The sequence below is a fragment of the Dromaius novaehollandiae genome, chromosome 1, assembly GCF_036370855.1.
Source record: "Dromaius novaehollandiae isolate bDroNov1 chromosome 1, bDroNov1.hap1, whole genome shotgun sequence".
Lineage (NCBI taxonomy): Eukaryota > Metazoa > Chordata > Aves > Casuariiformes > Dromaiidae > Dromaius > Dromaius novaehollandiae.
In genome coordinates, this window is record NC_088098.1 from 172,947,849 (window position 1) to 172,973,911 (window position 26,063).

General features: G+C 38.5%; 1 long non-coding RNA gene across 2 annotated transcripts in view; it reads left to right on the forward strand.

Annotated features, from left to right (window-relative positions):
• The first annotated feature begins 1,116 nt into the window (after positions 1-1,116).
• Positions 1,117-26,063, forward strand: part of LOC112995735 (uncharacterized) — a 42,141-nt gene continuing 17,194 nt past the window's right edge. The window contains exons 1-3 of one of the 2 annotated variants that reach the window (XR_003262233.2): positions 1,117-1,504; positions 1,963-2,047; positions 16,792-16,937. This is a non-coding gene — a long non-coding RNA (uncharacterized LOC112995735). The remainder of the gene's footprint in view (positions 1,505-1,962; positions 2,048-16,791; positions 16,938-26,063) is intronic. The other variant, XR_003262234.2, reaches the window with a different exon arrangement.

Here is a 26,063-nt window from a genome sequence, read left to right on the forward strand (position 1 = left end):
CCTAGTCCAGTCCCCTGAGCTATGCAAGGGCCTCGGGCACATTCCCACTGCTCTGGGGGTTGCCTGCCTGGGCTCAGGGCTAGCTCAGAGGGAGCCCAGGTGGTGACCTTGAGGAGACCTGCTGTGATGAGAGTGAGAGGCCTCAGTGGGGACTGGACTCCCTTCCTTTGGGCCACTTGGGGCTCTCCCACTGGGCCTGACCTAAGCTCCAGCTCCCACTGCACCACAGCTGGGACCGCACCTGGCCATGGGCCCCACTGATCCGGACCCCAGCCTGTGGGCAACTGCCTGGCCTGGCCTCAAACTAGTCTCAGCCCCACTGCGGTGCCCAATGTCCGGGGCTGGGGCTGCCCCAGCTGCCCCTGCTGCCCTGTTCCCTCACAGGGCAGTGGGACGGGTCCTGGCAGCACCCCAGCCCCCAGGGAGCTGCTCTCTCTGCAGTGATTGCCCAAAAGTGATTGTTGTGCATTAATTGAACCACATCTTCTAGTTTAATTTCATCAAAGCTGAATCCAGTTTGTGTGGCGGACAGATGAGTGAACTTTTGCCTTAAACATTTCTTGGTACATAAGGTGCAAGCAAACCATAACCCTGAACAAGCCATCTGTTCCCGGCGGGAACAGGACTGAGCTGCTGCGACCCCCGAAATGGTCTCCCTGCGACCATTCAGGACACACCAAGCCTGTGCTGAACCAGACCATGATCGGGCAGAGACTTTGGGACCTGGACTGTAAATTACTGCTGCTTAGCACAACTTCTATAAAGCTTGCTTAGCATGAGTAGCTAAATTTGCTGAAGCCTTAGGCCGCACTCCCTAGTTCAGTGAGAAAGGGCCCCAGAGCTGGTGCAGGCAGGAAAGACAAGGGGGTTACCAGCAGTTTGCATTCCCATGCTTCACGCTCTGGGAGGAAGGATGTCAAGGCATTGAAGTGAGGCCTGCTTGGGCACTGGGACCCTGGGGAGCAGGGCCTCCTCTTGCTGCGGAAACAATGCTGATTGGGGGGTCTGGGCTATCGTGGGGTCCAGATCATATTCCCTTTGTCTGGACCTTGGGAAATAACACCTACCGTCACTGCTGGGGAAGTAATAAATTGTCAGGGCTTTGAGAGATAAGGGCAAGACCCAAAGAATGAAAACGCATCTGTCAGCAGAAACCACAACGGTAAACAACCTACCTAGGGACCCAATAAGGAGCAGGAGACCCCAGACCTAAATATTACTATTGGTCCAAACTACTGCATGAAGGGTGGAGAGCTTAGATTGGAAAGTATAACTGCCCAGGGATTTCTTTGTTCGGGGTCCCTCTTCAGAGGCACCCAACTCGAGCTGTAACTACTGCACGCGTTTCATTACAATTTATTTATTTAATTTGCCTTGATTTGACTCCAAACTTTTCAGCAGAAACCTGGGGTCGGACCCTGCTCGAGTTGTAATTACTGCACGCGCTTCACCAAAATTTACACCCAGGGTGAAGAGGACCAACAGGACGCTGCTGGATCCACGGGTGGTGATATCCCTTTCTCTCTCTCTCTCTCTCTTTTTCTCTCTCTCCTCCCCTTCGCCTTTCCCCACCTTTTCTCCCCACTTTGTGGAAAATAAAGTTAAAAGGTTGTACGATATTTGACTGGTTTTAGCATCTTAATCTCGTCCTTGGGATCGTAACGAAACCCCCCCGATATTGGATCGGGACAGTTTGGTCATTGAGACCATTTTGTGACGAGAACCAAAACATGGTAAATTGAGCTGACCTGGAAACTCACTTCAAAATCAGCCTCCCAATCCAAAGCAAAATGTTAATGTAGACATAGTGTGTGCTTTCAAATTTCTTTAGATATCTAATGCAAGACCTGCTACTATTAATTCTAAAGTAGGTAACACTAAATATGATTTGGGGGCATTATCTTCAATTCCTTAGCTTACTTTGCTAATATATTCCCATTTTGGTTATACCTTTTGTTTTAGCCCATACTGTGAGAGAGCAGAACTGTGAGAAGGTGGAAAATGAATTATGCATCCAGATACTCGCAAACAAGATAATTTCACTAAGGTATGCACTTGTATGTCATCACTTTTTTGGGGGGAGGGGGGAGGACGTATTTTCTTCTTCGTTACTGCCACTGTCACCACAGGCCTTCTGTATCTGATCTTGATATTCTTGTCAGACATGTATACATACATGAGAACTAAGTCATTCCAAAACCATTCTGACTATTACTAAAACACTTTGGACCGTACCAGGCCCCCTCCCACAGGTCTCCCGAGGAAGGTGTTAAAATGTGTATAGTAAACTCCATACAAATAGGCCACCTTTTTAAGCAGCCTCTATTTTCTAGAACTGTCCCAAAGTATTTGGAAACATATTGATGGCATGGTTGTCCAATGTTATTAATAACATATTTCCCTTAAGCAATTGATTTTTGTTGGCCCTCTGAGTATCTGTTCATGATAGGTTTCATTGTAGACAATAAGTTTCTAACTATAGGCATCCTCTGTGTGAAGAAATTTATGAGTGACATATGGCACCAGGCAGCTCACAAACAACAAGAAGTAAATCCAAGCTCAAAATACAAATTGGACACTTGTCCAAAGAAATGAATAACTGGTCAATGTCCCATAAATTCAACAACAAGGCTTATGCCATTCCTTATAAGTTGAGGGTATTTGAACAACAGTATAAGTGAGGATTCTAATATGATTCTAAACTAATTCCTGACCTGTTATTTTCTGTTACTGTTAACAGGATATTTTTCTTCTCTGTGAATTTTTATTGAAAATTATTCTTATTTATCCAGGCAATTTCTTTTGGGCATCAAGTCCTTTTCACTTTCCTTGAAAGATGTAGGATACTAGGTTTTGAGACAATCACTTGTCTCTAATGCTCTTATTTTGATCTTGAGTCTGATTTCCTCTGACAGGACAAGTCACAGAGTTTCACTGCATTCTCATTGAGCCTTCTTTAAGCATACCTTTATGCACCAATCATGCAGCAAAGATGCCTCAATCTGGATCACAGCACCAGATGTTCCAGATCGTATAGGGTGGGATTCAGCTGTTCAACCAAAGGCATTTAGTGCCATCTGAGAAACCTCATGATATGGTGAGTGGCTTCCATCTGCCACTCAGAGAGGCACCTGTCTCCTTCAAGTCCCCTGTCCTCTTAGTCAGCCCCATATTAGTATGACCTGAAATATCTGTAGATCCAGAGAAACTGGATCTCATCAACAGTGTATTTTCAAGGACTGCATCCAGTGCCCACACCATAGGGAACAATTCTGCCACCAGAATGGGTTCCACTTTAGGAAAATATGTCGTACAGCAGTCTTCTGTCACTTACCACAATGTTTTCAAGCAAATCTCAGAAGAAAACCAGCAGCACAGATACACCTAGAAGAATAAAAACCTGTTTTCACACCAGTAAAAGGAATCACAATACTCCATGGATATTGTAAGGCTGTCACCCCTGCTGCAACCCTATTGTCAATTGCTTGGTTAGTTAAAGAATTTATATTCTAAGCTCAGTTATAGCTGTGCTGTCAGCAAACTGGTGATCTTTCTGACAGTTAATATATGTTTTAAATAAAGATTGCAATGGAAGAGCTGAAGCTAAGCTCAGAGATTTTTAGGGAATATTTATCTATATAAGAAAGAGAGTGGCCTTGTTTTCTTGTATCATATTGCATGTTATCTACAGCAGAAAGTGCATAAATAGATGAAGCATAAGTTATACTGGTTTCTTCATACATTCATCATGCAGTATATGAAGTATATAACAGGTCTAAATTATATATTAAAAGATTGTAAAATGCACACCAAATAGGCTCTTGCATGTATGTGATTTGAAATGCAGGCTAGAGCGCAAAAGAAAAACACACACACTCTCAAGCTGAGTATGTATAAAGCTGACAACTCAGAAGCAGGGGTAAATGAGCTAAACAAAACCTCATCTTATAAATATGGTGTTTTGACTATGCCACTGATATATTGCAAAAGCTTCCCTATCACTGCAGATACTCAAACAGCTGTACAGACTTCCACCAAAGACCATAAGCAAATTCCAACAGTTTAGTTGCTGGATATTTTATTCTATTCAAATTGCTGCTTTTCTTCATACGAGCTAAAAAGAACAGTAATATTTCTCCCTATCTGTCCTGCATAATTGCTGTTCAAGAGCCAACAAGAAAATTAAGACCTCCGTTAGAATCTAGGCTTGTACCACAAACACAGCTTGTTGCTATTGCAGTAACAGAAACAAAGTGATCAGCTTTTAACAGATGTTAGTTCAACAACTGTAAAAATGACAGGATATTTCTTTACGAATACTTAAAGTTTCACAGAACCTGGATTCAGGCACTTGAAAATGGAGATGGAGATTTTGACTGTACAATGGATTGAAACTAATGGAGGTTGGGTTGCCCATGGGAAGATCATTTTCAAAGAAACGTATTGTAAGGCTGTGGAACATAAAGTACCTGTTAACACACACAATATATATTTGTTCGTTCTGCAGCTACTAGTTTCAATATCTAAACTATAATTGATATCTCAGTTGAGAGCTGGTAACATTTGCTTGTGTTAGTTCCAAAAAATACCTATCCTTGTATGAGAGAAAATGCAGCTGGAACATGTCCATTGTTTAAAATCTTCAGATCCTGAGAGGAGCTGATTTGCTAGAAGCTATTTTTTTTTTTTTTTTTGAAAGCTAGAGAATTTGGAATCAAAGTAAACAGGTTACATGGCACTATTTTTTGTATGGCATGCTGTAAAGTATAATGCTTATGAGACCTTGAAGCATGAAACACAGAGTACCAAATAACAAATAAATACCAATATGGGCTCAGAAGACTGAAAATTTGGAAAGAGTTGATGACACAGAACAGTGCATAGCCACCATCACTTCCAGTTCATTTCTGGAAGGCTAAATTAAATTGCACTCTTTAGTAATGTGGCTACTTGAGCATCCTCATGAACAGCTGTGCTGGCACAACAGAAATACACTGATACTTGCTGGCATGGGGTCTGGAAAAAGCTGCCTGGGTCAAGGAGCAGGGTCACTTCGATCATTATTCACAAAGCTGTGAGTAATGTGAAACTGTGGTCCAAGTCAGACAATTCACTCAGAGATATAATGGCAACCTTGCAGAAAGTGGATCTGCACATGATGTCAATTATGGCAAGTTCATTCTTAACAAAGCTCTGAGAAAGTATCTGCTAGAATCATTAAAATTGTGGTAACTTGCCTGAAAACTTATCCCAGGGATTCATAATCATCTGATCTTGTTCTAGCTTGATTCTCTAGGCAAGTTTGCAGATGACACAAAACTAGGAGGAGTGGCTAATAAACCAGATAAACGCACTGCTATTCAGAGGGAGCTCAACAGGCTGGAGAGATAGACAGAGACCTCATGAAGCTCAGCAAAGGGAAGTGTAAAGTCCTTCACCTAGGGAGAAGCAGCCCCTTGTGCCAGTACAAGCTGGGGACCAGTCAGCTGGAAAGCAGCTTTGTTGTCCAGGTGAACAGCAAGTTGAATATGGGCCAGCAACATGCTCTTGTGGCAAATAAGGACAACAGCATGCTGGCTGCATTAGGCAGAGTATTGCCAGCAGGTCAAGATCCTTCTCCTCTAATCAGCAATGGTGAGATGACACCTGCAGTGTTGGGTCCAGTTCTGGGCTCCCCAATTCAAGAGAGACATAGCTTTGCTGGAGCAAGTCCAGAGAAGGGTTATGAAGATGATTAGGGCACTGGATTATCTGACATATAAGGACAGGCTGAGTGAGATGGGACTCTTCAGCCTAGAGAATAGAAAGCTCAGGGGGTTCTTATGCGTGTAAATATCTGATGTGGGGGTGCAAAGAAGACAGAGCCAGACTCTTTCAGTGGTGCCAAGTGACAGGACAAGATGCAATGGGCACAAACTGAAACACAGGAAGTTCCACCTGTATGTACGAAAACAACTCTTTGTCCAGCACTGGAACAGGCTGCCCAGAGAGGTTGTGGAGTCTCTGTCCTTGGAGATATTCAAAACCTGACTTGAATAGGTCCTGAGCAACCTGCTCTAGCTGATCCTGCCTGAGCAGAGGGGTTGGACCAGATAATCTGCAGAGGTCCCTTCCAATGTCATCTCTTTGGTGATTCTGTGATTGCTTCACCATTTTGACTTCTTTTTTCTGTATGAAAGAGCATCTTTTCAGATATGCTGGTGTATTATGGGCTGGTGTATCATACAGCCTCAGTGATACCACTGAAATTTAAACAAAAGGCAATAGAGAAAAGAGTTCAATATGACAATATAGAAGGAGAGAAACAAGAGTTTTAAGGCAGGCTAAAAGCTGGTGAACTGAGAAAAAAAAAGAGATGAGTTTTCACTGAGTTCTAAGTCAGGAATAAGTATGTTCTGATATGCTGGAAGATGGTTTCGATATTTGACATTAACTGTCTGGGGTTTGTGCTACCCAGAGTGTATTTCTTCTTGCTGAAAAAAAGCTCAGGAAGTGCTTTTTAAATGTGTGTGTCACATCAGATTGCATGGAGTTATTTGGAGGTGAACCTCTCATCCTGTGACCTCACATAACTTCCCATGCAACACAGTTCACAAAAGTCTAAAAGCAAAAAATACACTTCTGTTCACAGCACAAGGGGAAGCAGGTCAAAAAGGTGGAGGGAAAAGGGTGTAAGTAACTCAAATTGCTCTATGGATTTAGACACTGATTGTCCAAAGCTGTAACCTGACTGCTTGGTGATTGCTTTTCAGTGATTTTATACCCATGTTTTAACACCTTGGGGAGAACACTGATACGACAGTGTCAAATTCACTGCCTTTTATCAAGATCCTCTGCAATTTTGGAAAGTGGGTTGGAGAGCTTAGACAAGATAAACCACTAAAGGTAGCACAACCTGAATTTCTCACTGTATCTCAGCGTATTGGGGGTAGGGGGTTCCCTGTTGCCAAACACAAAGTTGAGTGCTGTAAAAGGCAGCTAATATTCCCGTCTTTTGAAAACACAATTCCATTTAATGAAGACAACACTTGTAAGTGCTTTGTGGCTCAGACAAAATTGCACTAACCTCGTAGCTTTAGGCCATTGGTTTAAGTCCAAATTGACATTTTCAGATCACTGAGTCCCTGTCCACCACACAAAACCATTGTACATAATCTTGTAAACCTGGCAGTCAGTGAATTAGAGGGGTGTAAAACTGATGCCGACACAAAATAAATTACCCAGAACAAGAGGAAGGGTTTGAGTATGTGATGGGCCAGAAGAGGAAGAGGAACAGAAAGTAGAAAATTCTTATCTGGTCACCAGCTATTACTTTTGCCTTAAATCAACTCTTTTTTAATGTCCTTACTTATACTTTCAAAATAGAAAAATATAAGAGAGACACAGCTACTTCTTCACCATTTATAGGAAAAGCTAATTCTTACAGTGGGAGACTGAAAAAAGGGATCTGTGTTTAGAGATTATCACAGATTTATTAATGAGATATGCTTCATATGTCTTTTAAATTAGAAGAATTATGCTGCAGAATCTCACTCAATTTTGTCTTTACACACTGAAGTAAAACAAAGCAGCACAGGACAAAATAAATTATTTGTTATTAAAAAAAAATCATATTTATTCCCACTTTTCACTTTCACAAAGTGAAAAGACATAGAGCTGGAGTTAGGGCTGCTACAGATACATCTGTATTACAGATGCAGACTCACCTAAATATGCTATCATTGTGCTTCTGAAAATTAGAACTCATTCAACACCATGGAATAAAAAATCTAAGCTCCCAGGCTTCTCTCTTACATGTATACCTTGAGCTATTACTGATCATCTGTCCATGTTAACAAGCAGAACAAAAATAATAAGTGGCAGACATGGCAATGGATTTAAAATGCATTGAAATAGTTTTCCAACACAGCTCGAAATCAAATGCTTTTATTCTGAATTTTCATGCATCGACTTTTCCAATGAGAGTTCTTATACTTCAAGTCTATCGTCTCATTAACAGCTCTAACTTTAATGGAGCTACTTCTGTGAGTGAAAATATTCAGATTTTGGAGAGGTTTGTGGGAATGGGTCCTTAGAGAGCTTTGGAACTAGGATCAGTCCATACTGAGACTGGACTCTGGAAAAGTGTTAGTGGAGTCCTCCAAGGGGAGGCTGGTTACATACAGGATTAGTTATTGTCTATGTCCTTCATGGCCTATGTAGTAGGATATACAGAGGAAAGGGCTTTAGGAAGATGAAATAGCATTTATTAGGTTGAAAGAGATAATATAATCTCTTACACCAACTGTCAGTAGTCAAAAAAAAAAAAAAAAAAGAAAGAAAAAAACAGACAATCTGTTCCATATTGCTCAGGCACCAAACCACACAGCAGACACTTACACCAAAGGAAAATACTTAGATAGGAGAAGTTATATCAATCAGAAAACCTCCAAATTTTGAAAGCAGAGATAAGTCAATTTTTAAGTAAGAAATTCGCTGAGGTAGTGGCCTAAAAATCCTTCACAGTAACCAGGAAAGTAAATATTTCTAGCCCTACATTTCCATCAGAAACAAACAGGAATATCTAATCTATAACTGTCTGAAATGCAGCCATCTTGATTTAGAAAGGGAGTGGTAGGTAGGAGGATAACAAATCCATATATTTGAAATCTGTCCTTTCCCAAATTGTCTTCTTCACAATGTGTTCAAATAGTCTTAGACCTTCCTTGATCTCAAGAATGCCTTTCAGTCTCCTCATAACAAGGGAATCAATTAAGAAGAATGGAAAAGGAAGGGTCCCCAAGGGGTTTTTTCATTCCCTTCTTAGGTCATGTTCAGATTTAAGCAAAGGAAAAAGTGTTCTGAAAGAAAGAGGAGCAAATTCTCTTGCTTTTTTCATGAGATCCTTTAGATGGTGAGTTTATAACCAATAAACTCAAATGACATGGGACAGGTTTCTACCGACATCCTGAAAACCTCACAGTTGGAATAAAATGAACAGTTGCTTGTAGCCGCCAAAGGATTATCTCATTTACATTTTCAAAAGGGATTACAGTCCCTTTAAAGGACAAGCATCTTTTGGGCTAATTAATTTTCTGAGACTAACTTGCAATGTATGGTGAGCACTTGATTAAATATTAATATGGGATACAGGGTCACAATTTTGCAGTATTCTAAATCTGTTAATATATTGTCAGTGGTTCCAAAATATAAGCGTATGCATGACTGTTTTTGTGCGTGTGTATATTTATGTGTTGTGGGAGAAGAGAGAAAATGAATAGGACTAACAGACTTTTGCGATACCTGGCTCTTGCTGGTGAGTAAAGTGACGTTAGCAATCAGTGAACAGAATGATATGCATTTAATCTCTATTGGTAATGTGATATGATTTTAGAATCCAGGAATTTCTGAACATTATGCATAGATATATGCATAGATATATGATATTTAGAGTTAGCTTTTCATATATACATTCAAAAAACATCAGGCTGAAGAGTGTGATAGCTTAGATCAAGGAAAAGCCCCACACTACCCCCTAGTGATCAAAGTTTGGTGACCTCCAAATAACAGAAAACACAATAAGTGGACTTTAGATCACAAGAACAAAAAAATGCCCAGAAGCGATGCAAGTCACTGCTGCTGTTCTTTACTTAGGATCCTTTTTATGATAGAAGAATAAAGCAATGGCTGTCGAAAGGCTGCAACTTCCTATTCCTTGGTCTGAAGCCTCAGTCTTAGTAACCAAACAAATATAAAAATGTATATATTCAGAAGGAGAAAAAAACAAAACCTCAGGGGGAATATCTCAAATGTTAGGATTTGTAAAAATAAAATAAAACCGAAGGTTTTACTGCAACCTTATAGTTGCAAAAAGATGCTTTTTCAGTTATGTGGGCTATTTGCGTTGTTCAGAGGTACTGATTCATCAGATATCAGACACGTATTTCTTACTTATACGTAATCTTAAAATTATACAAAGCAAAAGCCAGGCTCATATATGTACACATACTAAAATTGAGAGTAAAGAAGCACTGGTTTATGCATCTGAGGTCAGAATCTGAATCTTAAATGAAAAAAGAATCACCTCCAACCGTTTCAATAGAACTTTGTATAGATTTAGGCCATGTTTCAGCAAAGAAATCTGCTGAATGCTAAAAGAAATCAGTGGAGCAATTTCACATGTTTAAAGTTGAAAGGTACCTAAATCAAGGCCTTCTTATCTAATAAAGACACACCTGGATTTATCAAAATAAAAATGAAGAGGGTTCTGTTTTCACTTTCTCATGTCATTTTTTCTTTGAATGATAAAACTGTCAGTTCCTTTGGATTCTATACCCAGTGAGAAATCACAAACCTATTTGCAGAGGTTCTCTGAGACTGATTCTGGCCTTGCTGGCATAGATTTTACGCCCTATGCACTTTAATCTGCATAGGGTGCTCTCTGTTACCTATTGGCTAAAATCAAAACCCTACAAAATGAGGATCCTGCACTATCTTTTGTACAAGAGATATTTTGTGTTCTGACCCAATTCCAATGTAGTTAATTACAGTTGATCCGTCATATTCTAAATTTTTCATTGGACTTATTAGCACAGTATCTCACTCAGAGCCTCTCAGATCAACATTTACGTATCATGAAGTCCCTACTATAAGCTGTATTCCTCTCTCCTTCCCAGGGGACATCCCTTAAGATCATCCTTTCCCCCCACTCCTTGCAAGTTCTGTTTCTCCTTTTGTTGCAGTTGTGGGAAAGCTTCATCCTTGCAGCTGACAACTTCATAATACCCAGGAAAAGGAGATATTGAAAGACCTGGCAGTTCTTAGATTAGGATCATTAAGGTCATAGGATGCCCCTAAATCTGGCACTGCCTTTTGTGATAGCCCACCAGAGTAAAGCAGGCTATGGAGGAAGAGGTTGACATTATGATAGAAAACATCCAGAGCAAAATAATAATAATAAGAGGGGAAAAAAGTAAAACAAAATCAGGTATTTAGGATTTCTTAGGGCAGATACACAAAGCCATATTACAGCATTTATAGTTTGTTAATAGGTGAGCAAGAGCTGAGGCAAGCAGTAAAATTAAGATAAGAGAGAGTGGAGAGATGAGGAGGGAAATCCACAGCATCCAAAAAGTAGAGAGGCACAAGAAAAAGAAAATGCTCTAGGGCATAATCCTGTGTTGTATCTCACACTGAAATTAACTTGGTGCAGTCATGGATCCACAAAAATCCCAAACCATGATAGATCTAAGTAGGATTTCAAAACTTGACTCCTGCTTGACCCCTTCTCTCTCTTACATTTGACTATGTGGACATATCTAGAAGCTCTATAATAAACCAGATCAGATGGCACTAATTTTATCCAAAATAGATCTATTTAAAATGGAGAAGAAATACTTTTTTTTTTAAGGCACATACTATGTATTTCTGCAGACAATGCAAAATGGAGACTATAGGAATAGTGTATTTAAGTTTCATAACAAACCCAAAGAGTTGATAGGCCACTATTTCTGAGGAGGAACTACTCATTTATTAAATTATTTTTTAATCCCTCATGAAACTCTGACACAGTGTGGTAAAGTCTAAGGAACACATACTTGCCATGCTCACAGGTAGGACTCTAAGAATGAACAAGTAGTATATACATTTTAATCATTAATCCCTTTCCTCCTCACCTCCCTCGAGATTGATTTGTATCCATTCCCATCTTCTTATATCTATATTTATTTTGTTTCTTACATGTTTAAATTTAATCTGATTGTGTCCTTAGGCCTGTTGTTGATAATTAAACCCACGTATTTTATTCCCTACAGCATGCACTGCAAATTCTGTCTCTAAAAAGGAGTCAGAAGCTTCCCCTTGATCTCAGTAAAATCATAGTTTGGTCTCCCTTCTGATTCATTTTGTATAGGGCCTGTATTTAGATTTTCAGTTGGGCTAAATATGCATTCCTTCATTCCTCTTTTTAAGTCTAAAGAAGGTTTTCTGATTGATATCAAGTGAGTATCTGACCTATGGTTCAAACCTGTTAGCAAAGATAGAAACTAATCAAATGCCAGTTGTGTTTGGAGCTGCAATTCCCCTTTCTTTCTTTCTTTTTTTTTTTAATCCTAGACTTAGTAGTCACATACCTGGAACGTGTCTTACTGGAGCAGCCAGGAGTTTATGTCTGTCAAAAAAAAGGAGGTGGGGAAGAGGGAAAATGAGTAGCAAATTTAGGTGTGTACTCAAATATGTTATACCAGAGAGAATTTCATACAATGTCCAGAGTTTTTAGAACTCCATTCTCAGAGTTCTTCTTGATGTCTGTATATAAACAAATCAATAGGAGACTGTAAACCTCATTTACTCACTTAAATTGGCACATCGGAAGGATAGGGATGGTTCAAATAAGCAATGCTTCTAAAACATGTAGGAGTTGATGTTATTGTGCTTTTATGTTGAAAACCAGTTATCATTTCAGTCTTCTCCAGGTAATGCCATGTTAATTCATCATAAAAGAAAAGACTTTCTTTTCAAACTACAGTCTTGGGACCTGAACATATTTCTACATGGGGTGCCCAGGGAAGAATCCTTCTAGATAAGCATACAACTTATCTGAAATAAGTACACCACTGAATGTGTCAGCTTTGCAGACTTCAGAAAATGCACATATACCCAAATTCATATGCATTTTTCTGATTCTAGATGTAACTTCTTTCTTATAAAGTCTTAGAAGACTTTCTTTTCTTATATCATTAGATCTTCACAGCTAAACTACAAAGAGTGTGTATAAGAGCATATGGGCCAACAGACAATACTGACAAGGTTTATAATACAGAAAGTTAAATGACTTCAGTCAATCTCATCATTAAAAGGAAAGATTTTTGTTCATTTGTTCTCCTCTCACCTCTCTATCACGTGGCGCTGCTTTCTGGTATGCTATGCAAATATGTATATCACACCTATTGACTCTGAGCCCTTCCTTCGCCTTTTTTGGATCCTATAAATGGAGTCTGCCAGATCCTTTTGGTTACTCTCTTCTGCCTGTTCCTTAATCTGCTTATTCAACAGAATCTGAATAAAGTCCATGAGAAAATTTGAGAAAAGTATTGTGGGAGAACTGAAGGGGAGCGAGCCTAATACTGCAGAAAGCACTATTCAGAAACATGTAGGCCTTTTTTCCTAGTAAGCTCCCTTGAATATGAGTGCCCCTGAAGCATCCACATTATTGTTGTGGTTATTTGCTTCTCTTTGTGATTTTATTTTTTATTTAACCGTTCAAAATACTATTGTACACTGGACTCCCCTGGGCTGGTGATATTATTGGGCAAGTTGTCGCTAGTGAGAGACAACACTCCCACAGAGTCATGGCCCTGCTACTGAATACTGGAAATTCTGGAGTTTCTTTGTGTTCAGCCCTCAGCTGTTACACCTCAGCACAATATCATTGAAGTGAAAGATGCTACACTGGTTTATACAGACGTGCAAAGTATGTGTGTGTGGGGGGGAGGGGTTAATGAAAAAGGACTGAAATCACACAAGATTAAAGGACAATTAAACTCAAAGTCAGCACACAGCAACTAAGGCCTTAGTGCTTTTTAATCATTCTATGGGCAGCAAATTCCTCGAGTATTAAGGTTGGTTTTCTACAGCCCTAGTGGAATTTTGACAATAAAAATCCTGCAGATCTGACAGAGGTTGGGATACATAAAGAACCAGGAGTTCAAAATCAAGAGCGACTAGTGACTATACAGACATCAGCCTTTTTATCTAGAAAATTTATGCAGCTGCTTAGCATATTTCCTTGTCCACAGTTTTGAAGTGTCTGTGTCACACAATTCTTTTGAAAATATCTCATCCATGACAATTCAATACTTTATTTTATGATCATCTTGAATATCCTGGATGCCTAAGCTTATGCCACATCAGCAATAAACACCATGGCTTGTCTTGAAGGCAAAATGTGAATGTGAACATAGACCTCCCCTGTTTGTCCCAGATTAAGAGGAACAACAGATCTTTCCATTAAAGACATGTTAACAGAATGGTTTCGAAAGCTAAGTCAGGGGTTAGTTTCCTTCCTAGCACTGAGCTGTAACACAGAGATAGGAACTTACAGAATAAGAACAATGCTAGATAGTGGATCAGTATCGATAATACGTTGAGGTTACTAAAATTGCACTCTCCTCACTTTAAAGGAATGGGAAGGGAAAGAATATCATTCTGCAAGAAGTTTCTGTCTCTCACCTTCCCTCTGTTCCCTGTGAATACTGTATTGCAGTGAGCAGTGTTGTATTTCAGAGGAAAGTTGGTGAATGAAAGAGCCCAGCGACAGCTCTGGAAGGTTGTAATCCTCACCTTCGGGGAAGTACTGGCACACTGAATAGGATTCAGGGCAGATCTGCTCCTGAAAAGAAACCCTAGGGACAGCCAAGTTTTGAGAAAAAGTTTTACTATTCTTGTTACCACTGTTTTTTCCAAGTTTCCAATGAAGTCAAATCCCAGGAAAGTTCAAATTGGAGAACAGTTTAGGTCTCAATGTAGAGAGGTTATGGATTCAGACATTATGTTACCCCTTGAACGGGGACAAACTACCAATATGTGGTTGTCTCCAGAGACACTTGTGAATTTTAGCTGCCAAATATATGTCAAACTTGGGGAGAGAGCAAAAGCTAATTTTTGATAATTCAGCAGTACAGTTTTAGATCATGTCTTTGTCTGTATTGCTTTAATTAATTTCAGAGAACAAAATTTCAGGTTTTGTTCATGCCTTATTTACCCAAATTCCACTGAATTGAATTCACTGAGTATTTGTTGCATACAAACTTAACTTGATAAAGCTTCTCAGAATTTAGACAAGTTTTTCAAAAATATTCGGATTGGTCTCTGCAATTTCCTTTTATTTTCTTTATTGTCAAGTGTTCAGAATTAAGATTTCATTTGAGATATGCCTGTGAGTTTAACCATTATACTAAAAAGCATTTGTTGAAAACCAAGATTTAAAGTGCAAGGCCAAATTCCACTCTGATTTCTGCCGCATGGAGCTACATTGCCTTCATGGTAGTAGCATAATTAAAAAAATCTCAGCGTCAGCTCTTACTTACCATCAAAAAAGAAAAACATTTGCCATACAGAGCATGTGGACAATTTGTGAACACAGTATATCCACAGTTATCCCTGTATTCTAGTGTTTCAGTATTTGCAAATGTTTGTAATAATGGTCTATTTGAGAAGGTCAGATAATAGATACTGGCTTATTGCTAATTGTTGATCACTTTTACTCTCAAAATCTACAGAAAAGACATACTATGCTCTTTTATCCTGATATTTGGATTTTTGTAAGGTTATGAAAAATAGTGAGCGTATGGCACTGTCTGCAAGTGTGTGATCTGCTTTGAGTTTTATTAACTGAAAAGTGAACTGTTTCTTGTTTCTGACCATAGCGCTGTATTCCACGCTCCGACAGAATATGCAGAAAGTGCAGAGGACAGGGCAAGTTAATCATCAACTTTGGTTCTAAGAATATTTTGCTCTGGAAGACAGGTGATTATGATTCAGCATAAAAGGCTGCTGTTAGCCATTCAGTATTCCCTTTTACTGGAAAGGAAAGAAAAAAAGATCAGCCAGCCATCTAAATTACACACCTTCTTTCCAACTTTAGTGAGATTCATTTCAACTTTTTTCTTTCAGTCTTTGTTAAAAAAGAAAAAAATAAATTTAATGATACTATTCTCATTATACAGCTATCAGTTACATAAAATATCTTTGTTTAGAGGCCTAATAAAATTGGTCATATAAAGAGGAAATGAGATTTTTAATGTAAAACGAAGCTGACAGTGCTCTTCTATTACTATGGTCTTATTAGGGAAAAATTCTCTGACATCTGTTTATCCCCTGCAGCCAACCTTGTATTCAGAATATAGTAATTGATTCACAGCATCCACTAGGGATCTAACTGGCTCACTTTTCCACACCGCACTACACAGGTATCTCTGCAGCTAATTCTGAATGTACATCTACATCGTTATCTCCTGGTGAACTGTGACCCGAAACACTTTGGAGGCCCAGATGAAAGTGCTTCCTCACCCCTCCAGTGGTGGGGGTGCCGGCGTTTCTGCAGCGCGGCAATTCACCCAGGACACCCAATCACAACCAGCCCCTTTGAAGCCCTGCTCAGCTGGGAGACCATGAATCATTCATGGCTTCTCTACACACACTAAAGGAGGAAGAGCAAAGCTAGTGTGTATTATTCAGGACTGCATCCTCAATAAGCCTCCGTGTTCAGCAAATTGCTACAACATTTTCTGCTCAGTCCTCACCTGTATACAACATCTCTTTCTGTGTACAACCTTCTCGTTTTAACAAAGATAGGCTGATTATTAAGAAGGCTGTGTTAATTAACATTAATATAAATAAGAGAGCCCAGTATCACAGCATAAAGGCAGTGAGTGAGGGATTATAAGGAAATAAAGGAAGACCAGAAGGTCACAATTTTACAACAGCTCATCTATGAGTTTGCTGTTTATCCACTTCCATTTCCATTACAGTAACTGTCACATAGGCCACTTTGGATCACAGTTAGTTTATTTTCAGACTCTAAATGTATCTTATGTCACGACAGCTGATATTTGCAATTAATATCTGCAAAAGAGCCTCCAAATTTGCATGCATCCAGGTAATATAGCTGGGTACCAGCCCTGGAAGCATGTCTCCTAGAAACGTCTTACAGGAAAGATGTCACTTCACTTTTATTATTATTTCATTCACAGAAAAGTTTCCATTACAATAAATAATAGTGGCTCAAATAACAAACTATCTCTTTTCTTTCAGAGACCTCAATAGATGTCTGGGATAGTGGGATCACAAGATTATGAGCCTTTCCACACCATTCACATAGACTGCCTGGATCCTTCTGAGGTCAGAACTTGAAAGCCCTGCTACTTAAGGCAATTACAGAGTATGGCAAAGGCCAAAAGGTAAGTGAATTACTATTGTCCTCATTTCTTCATTCCTGGAATACAGAGGAAATAGCACAATTAAAAGTCACTCAGGAGAGAATGACAAAAAGTGCTAAGAAGGCATAGCATCAAATAAACTGTTCTTGTTACTGTAACAGCAGCTTCCCAAATCCTCAAGATGCTTGTCTTCAGAGATCACATATAACAGCTGCTCATCATCAGTTTCTTTTATTTTCAAGGACAATAACTGGGTGAATGCAAAACTATGAAAAATGTGGGCAATAGTTATCACTGATTAATTGGGATCTCTTGACTTAAGAAGTCATTATTGTAGGCCTAATAATGAAATTGCACCTACTTATTCATATTCTCATGACTTTTGCTTTGGTGTTTTCTGATATTTGGTCCCTTGACAAAGGTAACTTGTTTGGACAAGGACATAATTGTGTTGGCATTTATAATGTGTTACTCCATTAACTTTCAGTGGATTTACTCATGCAGTAAAGGGCTGTGCTTATATCAATTTAAATGGCAGACTCTTGATATAGGAGCATTAACTTACTATGTATGTAAATGACCAGCTCTGTAGTTACATTGACGTGAAAATAAGGTAACCCCCACAGGAAGCACACCTAAGATGAGATTTTACTTGGAATCTTATGACTGACATTGTGGAAATACTTTATTAACATTGGTACAAGTATCAATGTTAATAAACCAGCCTTACAATAAGATCAGAGGAAAATACTGATGTACACAGCAATGAAGAAACAATATGATGTTGCTGCCTCCACTGCTCAACACTTTTAGTCTAGTATATAGGAAAATAATTTCAAAAAGTGTTCTGGGAATTTCTGCATATTTAGTATAGTTACTTTCTCATGTCTTCTTGGGAAAAGTGTCCACTTTACTCCAATTAATTTAAGATTAGATTCAAGGAGGTGCTTAAAATGGGATCCATCACACAGAACACAAAATGATAGGATTGGATTCCCACCAAAAAGTTAGTTACAGTTACTTTTCTTTTAAAACATGAGAAGGAGGAGAAGGAAGAGTCTGCCTTTGATAGCTCCTCAGGGGTAGCATGTTTCAGCGAAACCGTGTTCCTCCTCCCATAATAACCACACTCATAGAGATCAGCTCCTTGCTCCTTCTCCTCCTGGCTGTGTGAACTTTTTGTGTCTTATTTTACTGTGGTCCAGCTTCAGACCAGACAGAAAAGTGCTCTTGTAAGGTGAGAGATGTGGATGGGAAGAGAACTTAGCCCCCATCTTTTGCAGCCTGACGAGTTAGCCACAGAGATGAAGTGCACCACCTCTGCACTTTGAAATGAGGCCATCAAATATGAGCAGGTAACCATGCTCAAGAGAAGATGTGGCAGACAGACAAGAAGCACTTCTGTTGCTGGTTATATAATAACCTGTATATAATACAGGTTATTAAGCTCAAGAAAGAGGCAGGCTGCCACAGAAGCCCCATTCCTTAGCAATTCTTATGGGATAGTGGCACCTCAATCAATAAAGGGGATTTTGGCACTACTTTTCTTAGTTGCCAACCTGTCCTTATCTAGAGTATGGAGAGGTTAGGCTTTTAATTATGGGATTCAGATTCCACTCACAGGCCATATATCCACGATTTCTAATCTTGTAGGTCAATGAAATCTATTTTTTATGATTATATGCAAAAAGGTACTGCTTACTTTCTCACATTTGAGTAATTCCAACTAGCATAATTAAGTTCATTTATTCAAAAATAATTGAATGGAGATGAGAATCACACTTAAGGGATAAACAAAGTAAAATGTAAGAGATTTCTACAATAATCCTCTGTATTTTTAAAATGATGAATAAAATGGGAAGAGCAGCTAAAACACAATGACTAGAAAACTGCTAAACTACAGTCATGATCTTTAAAACTCTGCATAAGCATTTGCATTAGCACCTGGCCCTAAAACAAGCCTTCAACCACAATGTGATCATAACCACAATCTTGCCCTGTTTATCTCCCTTAGGAGAAATTCTCAGCCATGTGCAGACAGTCAGTACATGACTGAGTGTCGACTGGAGCAGAGCTTCAGGTGTGGGTTTGCAACAGTACCACACACCAAACTAGCTTTGTAACAGACTCCTTTTAAGCACAGTTTCCACCTCCAGAATAAACTGGAGCATACAGCCTGCCCTGAGTTTTGTTTGAAAGAAGCGTTATGTTTTTCACAGAGCAATGTAATTTATTTGAAAATTTGGGGCCAGGTTACAATGATCACTTAAGAGTAAAGTTTACATGGAATATTGAAGGCAGACTGTAATTCAGTAGGTCTTTATAGATATGTATGTGTGTCTACCTACATACTTAAACTTACTTAAAGATTATATACATATATGGTGCAGGCTTTATATCCAAAACTAAGAGTAGCAGTCAGGGCAGGAGTGACTAGCATCAGTCTAAACTGGATTTCCTAAATGCTGGGAGATACAGTTATGCTCCTTCCTTTCTCTCTTTTTGTTCCCTGCAAATGCATTCCTGAATGTACCATGGCTCTGACTCAGGAGAGAAAGGTGAAACTCTGGCCCTGGCTGGACCAATCTATATTTGGCGATTAGGGCACCCTGTGTCTTAATATGTGCAAAGGTGTATATGGAAAATGATCCTTCAAATCTCCTCAGATTAAGGACAGCCGAGGACACAGTTGTAATGAGATCTGACTTATAACGTTGTTGTATAAAAGACAGGTGTGTCTGTTTTCAACCTTTAAGACTACAGTTCTCCTTCTGTACATACGCAGCGCTAGATTCAACACAATGTCTCAGTGTACTTATGGTCTTAAAGCCCATTATTAAGTAATGTTCCTAGGTATTGTTTAGAACAACTGTGCTTAAATTTGGCATTTGAACTGTACCTAAAGGCTTGAGAACTGAAGGGTACGCACTGCGGCACTCAGGTCTGAAGTGTCTCATCCTATATTTAGGTATAGCTTTAAGAGGTAAAGGCTTGTATCTCTGCTGAATACAGCATGGACAAACATCCAAGTCTGGGACTGAGATTGAGCTGGGATTTAAACACAGTAAGACTGATCGAATGTTAGCCACTGAAATAAATGTTCTAACATAAGGTTGCAATCCATCAGTTAAACATTTTATTGCAGAACTATTTTTAAGATTTTTTAAATTTAATATATAGTTAATTTTAGTACACCCAATTAATTAAACGTTCATTTTGAGACAGTCTTTAATTTAGATTTCTTTCACCTCTAAATTCTAAATTAGAAATGGATCTTAGTCCTTAATTTTACTGTATGCTAGGTCTGTAAATTTAATGGTACACACCACTAACCTTTTAGTTTAAAGAACTCAGCAAGATAATAGGTCTAGTGACCAGTTTAATACTACTCCTAAGAGAAGGTTTTACTTGAAATCACTATGAAACTTACTTGATTTCTGAACAATATCATTAATTCATTAACTGGCTATTTCAGAAGTACATACAAAATGGAATTTTGCTAAGAAGAAAAATTATGGTCAGTAGTCTGCTTAAGTTCTGCAAAATACTTTCAACAGGCATTACTGATTTGTAAAATTATGCCTGCTCTAAACAGTGCTTTATTTTCCTTGTGCTCTACAACTAACTAGATGTTCTTTCTAGTTGTCTTTTGTGTTATACTACGATTGTATACTTTTTCTACAGAGTCCAACTTTTTTTCCTGGCTATTCAGTAAAATGCAAAATACACAAAGGAACGCTGGTCCACGATGTGGTTCCCAACATTAAAACAGTGAAAATAATAATGATAGTAATAGTAATGACAATAAAGATTATTGAAAAGATTTGATTATATATTACATTGCACTATTCAGAATATTAGTTTAGGCATCAAATTAAGGAAGTGGACACAGTTTATATCTTTCTTACATCAGACTTACATCTAACTTTCTTGGACTCTGGTTCTCAACTGAGAGAGAAAAAGAAATAGCAGGTCTCGCTATTGTAGGATAGATAGATAACAGAAAAAAGCGAAACTTGCCCCTCCTTTGTATTCTAATTTTCACTGTCTTACATTTGAGTGCTTCAAAAAAAAAAAGAAACTTTATTGTTCTCTTGCATATGGTATTTGAAACTTAGCAAGTATTGTGATCTACTAATATTGACAGTTATTTGTAAACAGATTAGTACAGTACTTACTTAAAATGTTATTAAAATGGTAAAATTTTTCTTCCTTGAATTTGTTGTCTGCAGTATAGACACATATGCTTGAGTTAGTCATCCTTTGTACTCAATGCAGAGAAACAGGCATTTCTAGCAGTTCTTCCGAAGTAGTTTAGATGTCACCTCGTGGTGACACTTCCACAGTGTCTGGAAGGTGATAATTTAGCTCAGATACCATTAGTGTGCCTGAAAGCAGAAAGTACCTCCTGTAGTTCTAGATATGTGATATTGTACATACACTTTCAGTTGTCATACTGAAGTGAAAAAATTTGAAAATGACTCTAGAAGAAGGAAGGGGGAAAACAAAGACAGGAAGAGCTGTAAGTATAAAGAGTAAAAGTAGGAAAGAAAGGGCAGGAACAAGAAAAGGATTCCAAGCACCTGGAAAGCTGGAGGGAAGCTGGAAAGTTACTGGATCAAACTGGGCAGCAGGAAGCATATTAGGAAGATGTGACGTGAAGCAGGCAATAAGATCTATGGAGTTCAGAGCCATCAAGATGAAACCAGAAACCTTCAATGCAATGGGAAAACTAAGGATCATTCAGTGAAAGGATTAGGGGAGCAAAAGGCCACTGGAGCCTGAGCAAACAAGGATTGCAGCAGCTGCATGTGAACGCCCTGAACGCAGAATTGCTATGGTGCAGGAACCCGCAAGCACAGGAGGAGGCAATGAGGCAAGCCGGGGAGTCTCACTGCATATCAAATGTGTGCATTCCCTGAGAAGGTGCTGTGGCTTAAGATTCAAACCCTCCCTTAGCTACAAGGTATTCATTAAACAATCAGCTTTCAGAGATGAAAGGGAGACAGCTTCACTAGAAGCATAAGAAAAAGATGTGCAACTATTTTTTGCTGAGTTTCTCGTTTGACCTTACTGTTCACTTTTTTCTTTATAAATTTTCAGGCCATTTGGCATGCATGGTAGTCTTCTGTTTCTAAGTAATTGGACAGCTTAACCAAACTACTGATCACTGAAATATCCTTGTCTAAGCAAGCACAGTAGGGAATTCTGAATAAACAAACTAGGCTTTGTGACAGTAACTTCTCCTTTCAGGATGAAAAATTGGGGAAAGCACTAATAAAAAGAAATTTAGCCTGGTACAGAAAAGGATATCCCTTGTTTGACATAGAAAGAGAAATTCCTCATGTATAAAGAGGTCTGAGGAAGGTGAACGATACTTTAAAAGAGGCTTCTTTTTATACACTCCATTCCCCATACTCTTTTATACACCCTTCTCATTTCCCAACATTTCTGAAAACCTGCAGCATAATTTTTAGAAAACTTAGCACATCTTTACTTGCATCATTACTTGCAGAAACACTCTTATGAGCACTGACAATTCCTCAGGCCATGATATTTCTGTGGGTCTTTTATTCACATATATCCTCTTTTTCATCCCCTCCAATGTCTGTGAACAATGAGTGTAAACTCCAGTTTTACACGATTCTGGTACAGGATCCTAAAACCAGCTAGGCAAGACTGTCTCAGCATTGCAAATAGAACCATTTTCAATTCACCATTCCTATTGCATTTTTGAGGACATCTGCTTATAACCAGTCATACCAGAAATCATTAGAGAGTATTCCAAAGGAATACTACTTTTCTCTTAAATGTATTAGTATGTCAATGATGGAATTTTTTCAAGCTGTTTGGTTACATTATTAAGTCATGTGCAAACATGGAATATAGTTTACAAATATGCACACAAAAGGAATATTCACAGGCTGCTAAATGTTGGTAGTATAAAGAATGGAATGAAACAAACAAGTCTGGCACATTTTATTTCATTAAATTTTATTAATGTTTATAATTTCCTAAAAAGAACACCCATCATATAAACAATTAAATTGATAAACTTACTAAAGTGCATATTTGTCTTCTTCTGACAGAACAAACTTCTGTTAAAATAAAAACAATAAAATTTAAATGATTAATTTAAATGAGAAAAGAAAGGCATAAAACCCCTCAGTAAATATCTGATGGACAAAATGGCATTATGGAATACATCTCAGATCTCATAATTAAATGAAATGTCAGCTCAGCAGTCTGATGAGGATGCTAACTAAAGTTTAGTTTGGAGATATAAGCAGATTAGTTGCACAAAAATGAAGTCAGGCTCTGACAAAACTCAAACCCCTCCTCCTCTTTAAGCAACCCTTACCTTTTCATTTCCTTTTTTTCTAAACCTTTTCTCAGTGTGCTTTCACATTTCAGTTGAATAAGGGATAGTTTCAAACAGCATTAGGTAGAAGTTCATCTTTTGGCCAAGTATGTGAAAAAACTTCAGAACATTTTGAAGTGTATGAATTAATGCTCCTAAGTCTGAACCAAGGCACAAAAGCCAAGGAAGGAGAAAAAACGTAATATTGATTTTTCTTCAGAGAAAAAAGAGTAGCCAGATTTCTACTGATGCCCATCTGCTGTGCTCTCCCATTCTGGGGCTACACTTGTGCTTGCAGAATCTTGACTATTAACTATATCAGCTCAAGCTCTTAGGAATAGTTGGTTCACACAATGTTCAGAGACCTGTCTCGTGTATCCTTGCTAAAAATCCATCCTCTCACACAGGATTTCCCTTGTTATGAATTAATTCCTCAATACCTAGCCTTAAAAAAACACGGTATTGAAGATGATCTTAGTTGATCTCTCTCCATCCATATGTGCTAATTTTTCTTTAGTTGTGTCTATGCCCTGCAAGAAAGATCAGTATAAAGATCGCTATCCAACTGCAAGTGAGCTGGCCCCAGAGCTGAGTCCAAGAAAAGTGAATTAGTGCACTGCTGCCTGGTTGAGAGAGAGGAGGTTTGGTGATGGGGCTGCACTGATATGAGTGTCCTGTCTTTGTGGCTCAACTTATCCTCTCACACTGGTGCTTTGCTGTAAATGTACCAGCCCATTGAGAATTAGCCATAATTTCAATGGAGACAGACACATCGCTGGAAAATGCTCTTTGGGAGTTACAGAAAGAGGAGGCAGATCATGTGTATGGCTTTAGTAGAAGGTCAGTGAGGCCAGAGGCTGGAGGAAGGACTTCCTTCTATAGCAAAAATTAAAAACATATAACATTTAGAACTATTAAAACTAGATTTGAAACTATCTATCTCTGGCCCCTATCAATTTTGTTAGGTTTAAACAGACAAGGAAGCATAATGCTGTATTTGTGATATTGGTCACTATAGGAATGTTTTGATAAAACCAAATTCAGAGTCAGAGGTTCATTACATCATCAGTGAGCAAGAGTATGTTGTTCAGAAGGAAGTAACTTTGTTCTAAATACTAAGAGCTTCAGAAACTGCGGCACTAAAATATTTCTTTAAATATGCAAAAATCTTTTAACTAAAGACTGTATTTAGCCTTTTTCCCTCATCTGAAAGTATCTCTTTAAGAGAACCACACTTAATTTTATTAATTTGGAGACAAAAGAAAACATCTAGATGCATTACACTGACATCTTTATAAAATATTTAACAAAGGTATCTGTTGAGGTTTTCTTTATTTTTTTTTTCACACCCTAAGCTTCCATCTACTACTTGACACAGAAAAAAAAACAGGATCTGAGCCAAATGGAAAAAGCATATTGGTTCTCCAGAAATCACATCACTAGAGAACACAATCGTTTTCTGACTTTCAGACTTGTGAGATAAGAAAAGAATATTGTTAACTTCTCACCAGATAAACAGGACACTTTTAAGCATTCTTTTGTCCTTTTTTTTTTTTTTTTTTTTTTTGATAGACTTAAATCTTATCTTTGAAATCAAACAGGGCTCATTAGCACTAAGAAAGGGCTGGATTCCACTTGCAGAAACTAAATTAGAACAACTAGAGATAATTTAGGTTAGTCTCAATGGAGAGAAGGTGAGTGGGCAGAGCTGAATTTCCTCCTCTAACATGCATGAATGATTTAAAACATGGCTAGATGCATACCTGGAATGAGTAAAGACCTGCAAGTCTCAGTAATATTCAGGATTAATTAAAGGGGCAAAGGAAGATGGCAAAGGGTGTGAACCAGATTAATCAGCTAATCTTCTCTAGCAACAGATGCTCATTTGAAAGGAAAGAGCACATCACTTCAAGAGAACAGTTTTAGACATCAGTAATCTGAACTTATCACTTGTGTGCACATATTTTGGAGAATGAGATATATTCAAGAATCACCCTGATGCATCAAGCCAAGATTTCAAAAGCGAATATAAAATGTATACCTACAAGTACACATATCAGTGTACATCTACATATATGCAAATTTAGAATTTATTAATGTAAATATGGATTGATGCACTATCAACTATCCAATTTCTCCGTAAAGTTCTTCACCGTACATTAAATGCTTGTGACTCACAGCCACATAACAAAATACAATCAATGCCAAAAAAATGGAAAAAACAGTGGCTCCGGAAAATGTACATATGCACTCAAATCAACATCTCTTCTTTTTGCCTGCATTAGTCTTGATGGCAGTTGCCAAGCAAAATGCACATGCTGTAGAAATGAGTATGCTTTTGAAATCTCTTGTCTAGATACATCACTGATGTGATGCTTAAATCTAGAATGTCCCACTCTCAAAAGCAATGCTCAGATTAAACAAATGCATGATGAAGTGAAAAGCCAAAGGCATTCCTGCAGTCATGGTCCCCCAGTAAAAAGGCTGTAATGCCTCCTACCAATGAAATTGTGCCTATGCGAAGGCAAAACTAGGCTATTCATTTTAACAGAATAGAAGATCTATTTTCCTAACATCAGCAATGAATGGTGACAGTGCTAGCTACTTTCCTGAGAGTCTTGCTTCTACCACATGTAGATTAAATTATGTGCCTTGATAGATGACATTTCAATAGAAGCAATAAAGGCAGGCGTCTTAGAGCAGAAGCTGCTCTTTTCTCCTCTTTACATAACGCTCAGTATTATCATTTGTTACATTATCATAAACATCTGCCTTTGGAGTCTGTT